Source organism: Capra hircus, chromosome 3 (genome assembly GCF_001704415.2).
Source record: "Capra hircus breed San Clemente chromosome 3, ASM170441v1, whole genome shotgun sequence".
Taxonomy (NCBI): Eukaryota; Metazoa; Chordata; class Mammalia; order Artiodactyla; family Bovidae; genus Capra; species Capra hircus.
Genome location: NC_030810.1, coordinates 36,790,862 through 36,796,504, shown reverse-complemented (window position 1 = coordinate 36,796,504; position 5,643 = coordinate 36,790,862).

Here is a 5,643-nt window from a genome sequence, read left to right as displayed (position 1 = left end):
CTTATAAGTATCTTGGCTCACCTCCTTCAGTGGAATAAGAATATTGCTCCCAGGGACCCCCTAGATCACTGCTCCTCCAATGGAACGGCAATTGAGGGTTTTCTTCAACTTACTCCCCCTGAAAAAGAAAAATTCTGTGCAATTTTTCCTCTTTCTTATCGTTTCTTCATTTATAACTTGAGCACCTGGGAACTTCTTTAGCTTCTTCTTCCCCAGAAAAAAACAATTTTACAAAATTATGAAGTATTCCAAATATAGGAACATAGAGCAAACATCAGACATCCATGTACCCACCACTCAGAATTAACAAATAATCATTTTTTCCCCCCATTTCCCTCAGATTTTTTCTCTTTGTTTTTTATGAATCCATTTGATTGCTTCTTGGGACCAAAGATGGACCACTGTTTATTAAATCACAGTGTTCATGAGATTTATGACTTCAGTCCTGACATACTCCAACACACTTGAATCAAATGCATCTTATCACAGAGTGGTACTTGTAAGTGGTAAGTTTCCTCAGGTGTTGAAATAGACTCAGTGAGAATTCCTGGTCTATGTTGTAAATAAGATTTCAAGGATCCTCGGAGGAGTGTTGTTGGAGGTGTGGCCAGAGAGATCAAGACATTGTCTTAACAGTTCAGAAAGGATAAACAAATAGAACAGAAACTATTCCCCTGCTCTGTGGCCATCATGGGCATATACACATAATTTTTCTTTAGAAGTTGGGTTGTTTAGACATTTTGGGTTGAGTTAGAAGTATTCCTTTCTAGTGATCTCAGTAAAGGACGAAACAGTTGGATGATTGTCATCTTAACTTCTAGCATTGCCATTTTCCTTAGACGTCAAGTTTAAGGCCAGGAAAGTTTACATATATTTTTTGTTAATTAATTTTTATTGCAGTATAGTTGCTTTACAATATTGTATTGCCTTCCACGGTACAGAAAAATAAATCAGCCATACATTTACATATATCTCCTCTCTTGAATTTCACTCCCGTTTAGGACCAAGTGCATTAAGTAGAGTTCCCAACAGTTGTCTATTCTGTACATAATATGTGTACTGTGTATGCGTCAATCACAACCTCCCAATTCCTCCCGCCCCACCCCTTTCCCCTTGATATCCATACCTTTGTTCTCTACATCTATGTTTCTATTTCTGCTTTGCAAATAAAGTCATCCATACCATTTTTCTAGATGCTGCATATATGTGTTAATATATGATATTTGTTTTTCTCTTTCTGACTTCCTTTATTCTGTATGGCAGTCTCTAGGTTCAGTCACATCTCTACAAATGACCCCGTTTTGTTCCTTTGTATGGCTGAGTGGTATTCCATGTATATATGCACCACATCTTCTTCGTGCATTCCTCTTCTGATGGATATTTAGGATGCTCCCACGTCCTGGCTCTTATCAATAGAGCTGCAGTGAACTTTGGGGTGCATGTGTCTTTTTGATCTTTGCATGTATCTATCTTGAATTCAAGTCATCCATTGGCAGTGACTTTCTCATACTTGCTCTCATTTTGTTCACCATTTTTATTAGACCATCCTCTCTATTCCTTTGACAAAAATGCATAATGCTAAATCTGCGTGTATCCCCTGGAAAAAATCTTGTGTTCCATAAAAAGTTGTTTTGGTAAAATACAGGAGCCTTAGTTTGTCCTTGACAACAATTCATCAATCATGAATGCTGCAGTATACAACCAAGACACAGAGAAAGATCCTTGGTGAAGGTAAATATGCAAACCCACACAATGGGACCCCACTCCAGTACTCTTGCCTGGAGAATCCCATGGACAGAGGAGCTTGGTGGGCTGCAGTCCATGGGGTCGCAAAGAGTCGGACACGACTGAGCGACTTCACTTTGACTTTTCGCTTTCATGCATAGAGAAGGAAATGGCAACCCACTCCAGTATTCTTGCCTAGAGAGTCCCAGGGATGGGGGAGCCTGGTGGGCTGCCGTCTATGGGGTCGCACAGAGTTGGACACGACTGAAGCGACTTGGCAGCAACACAAAGGAAAAGTGAATATATTGTATGGTTTAGCAGTTTGAAATCACAATGCTGCCGAGATTAGATTAGAGACATTCTTGTTCTGTGCAGCACCGTTAGGTTCACTTCAGAAATTGCAATTAGCTTAAAAGTTGTGACTTCTGAAATGGCCCACTCGCCTTTGTTTTCCTGTATCAGGTGGACGCTAGTATCATAACTCTTCTGTAATTCTTAAATAGAACTTCCCACAAGAAGTGCTCCCTGAGTGCTATAAACTTCAAAAAACAGAATGTGACATGGGCACATAATTTTTTTCACTTAACAAATGTCTGATTTTGGCAAATCAGCTTCTTTTTTTTGTATTGAATCTTGCCTGATTGAATAGCATGGGAATTGCCAGAATAAATGCTATTATTTGTATGCAGTAATTATGGAAATAGTCCTTGTCTTTCTAATCGGGATCAGGGTCTGCCTGCCTGTAATAAACTTAAATGATAAAGAATTGCTGGCTGCTGCTACTGCTAAGTCACTTCAGTCGTGTCCGACTCTGTGTGACCCCATAGACGGCAGCCCACCAGGCTCCCCCATCCCTGGGATTCTCCAGGCAAGAACACTGGAGGGGGTTGCCATTTCCTTCTCCAATGCATGAAAGTGAAAAGTGAAAGTGAAGTCGCTCAGTCGTGTCCAAGCCTTAGCGACTCCTTGGACTGCTGCCCACCAGGCTCCTCCATCCATGGGATTCTCCAGGCAAGAGTACTGGAGTGGGGTGCCATTGTCTTCTCCAAGAATTGCTGGAGTGTAGTGCAAAAGTCAGTTACTAGCATGTGGTTATTCTAGATGAATAGCAGATAAAATGGAGGGATGCATTTTATAGAGAGTGAGGAAGAAGTCAAATAACAAAAATATGTCCACTTTTCTAATTTAATGAAATCACTATTTCAGGAAAAGAAATTCCAGTTTCTCTCTTTGGAAAGAGTCAACATTTCCTTCATAAACTTCAGTGTATTATCTTAAAACATTGCTTCACTAAATATAGGTCAAACTCGACCATAGTAAGCATCGGTTTTAAGATAGCAATTCTCTCAGTAATCACAATAAACATTTTACTGTAATAAAAACAGAACAAAGCTTTGGAAAAGCCACATTACACGGTTCTGAAGAGATGCTGAGAGAAGTAAAACTGATCTTAAAGAGCTGGTGTGCCCAAGTGTGGAACCCTGTCTCTTCCCCTGGTGTTCTCTGTGGCTCTCCTTCCATCTCTCTCTGTGTATTTATCTATCCTGGCTACTATATATCTCGTATTACCAGTATGGCACAAAGGAGTCTAAGGGCTCTGGCATGTGTTAGAACAAGTCTCACCCTGAAGTCATGAAATATAAGAAACACAGTTTGTTTTCTTTAGAAGAAATTAAAGTGAAGGAGCAGCTCTCTGCCAAGGAAGGAGGCAACACTGTGTTAACCAGTGTCTTTAAAACCAGTGTGCTCTGTGCTTTGGAAGGTCTGGTGCAGGGGTCGGCAAACTTTTCCTGTAAAGGGCCAGACAGTAAACACTCTCAGCTTTGCAGGACATACGTTCTCTGTCACAACTACTCAACTCTGCTGCTGTAGCATGAAAGCACCACAGACAACATGTAAAAAAATGAGTGTGGCCGTGTTCCAATAAAACTTTATTTATGGACACTGAAATCTGAATTTCATATACTTTTTATGTGTCATAAAATATTATCCTTTTTTTTTTTTTAAGCTTTTTCCAACCCTCTAAAAGTGTAAAAAATCATTCTTAGTTTGTGGGCCATAGAAAAGCAGGTGGCAGGCTGGATTTGGCCCACAGGCTTATGCTCTGGTTGAGTATAGTTTTTCTTCACTTAACAAATGTCTGTTTAGCACCTACTTTGACCAAAATACTTTTACGACGTTTTGATAAATATTAAAATGTAGAAGACATTCAACAAACATTTAACACTTATCTATCAAGTTCTGCGATGTCCCAGGCACAGTACTAGAAATATGATGGAAAGCAAAACAGACACCACCCTGCTCTCATGAGTTTTTGTTGTAATGAAGCATGGAAAGTATGACAGAGGAATTACAAGGATTGTGATAGCACATGGCAGATATAACCTGACTTTGAGTAGCCTTGGGTTTTGTTTTTTTCTTAAATTTTATTAGTTTTTTGACCACACCATGTGACATGTAGAATCTTCATTACCCAACCATGAATCAAACTTCTATCCCTTGTAGTGGAAGCAGAGTTTTAACCACGGGACTGCCAGGGAAGTCCTGGCTTTTGTTTTTTTTAAATGGTACTTTGTACTTGATCTTCTCATCTCTAATCCCTCCCCTCTACTTCACTGTCTAATTGTTCTTCTTAAGGTAGAGGACAATCTGTTGCCCCTTCCATTATGCAGTGAGTGGTCCAATTAACCTGTCACCAGGTAATTATCTTATCTTTCCAGGGGTGGTATCAGGTAGGGGGCTAAGCTTGGGTCTCTGCTGTTAGAAGACTGAGTAGTCATCAGCAGTACCATCCAGATAAAACACTATGAGAAGCCTTCTCTGTTACTGAACCCATAAATAACAACGATCTCTGTCACTGTGTCCACTTAACTTTATTTGTGTACCCATTGAGCAAGCTCTGGCATTACTAGCAAAGATGCTGGCTGATATTCACAGATCAGACCACCTTTCCCTATTGTTATTGAGTAATTCCTCTGTAGTGAGTGCCCCCTGATAACCATCCCCATAGAACACAAATATTCTCACCCTTGGGAGCCATTCTGTGAGGTCTAACATTACAACTCTCTCCCATTCATCCTTGCTTTACCAGTCCTCCAATCTTGTTCCTCCCAAGTCTACGACCATCTAGCTAAACAATTTAGAGCCACCTACAAATTTCTGTAGATCTCTACCCCTTCTGTTTCCTTCCAGGCAAAGGGGCAATGCTTGAGGTTCTGCCTACTGAAAGAATTACCTTTTCTTACTGTCCCTGGTAGCTCAGCTGGTAAAGAATCTGCCTGCAATGCAGGAGATACCGGTTAGATTCCTAGGTCTGGAAGATTCCATGGAGAAGGGATAGGCTACCCTTTCTAGTATTCTTGGGCTTCCCTGGTGGCTCAGAGAGTAAAGAATCTGCCTGCAGTGTGGAAGACCCGGGTTTGATCCCTGGGTTGGGAGGATCCCCTGGAAAAGGGAACGGTTACCCACTCCAGTAGAACTGGCTGGAGAATTCCATGGACAGAGGAGCCTGGCAGGCTACAGTCCACGGGGTCACAAAGAGTAAGACAAAACTGAGCACCTTTCACATTCACCTTCATTTTTCACTGTCCTTCAGGGTCATCCTTAAGTAGGTCATACTGTTGCAGCAGTCCACTTTTAGCTAGTGCATATGCCTGCAGTTGTTGCTGCCTCAGGTCACTTTTCGTAAGCAATGTGCCACAAAGCCATGTGAACAAGTAGAAGAAGAGGCAACAGTGCTGCCAGAGTGGGTGCAAAGGGAGTAGGGGTAGCCCACGTCATGCAGCTTACACTGCCTTTACCACTTCTGTTAGTAAAATCTTGTATTTAACACTTCTACATAATTTTGGACTGCTACTATGTACGCGCAATTCTGTGGCTTGATGGATTAGACAATTCAGTTCAGTTCAGTCGCTCAGT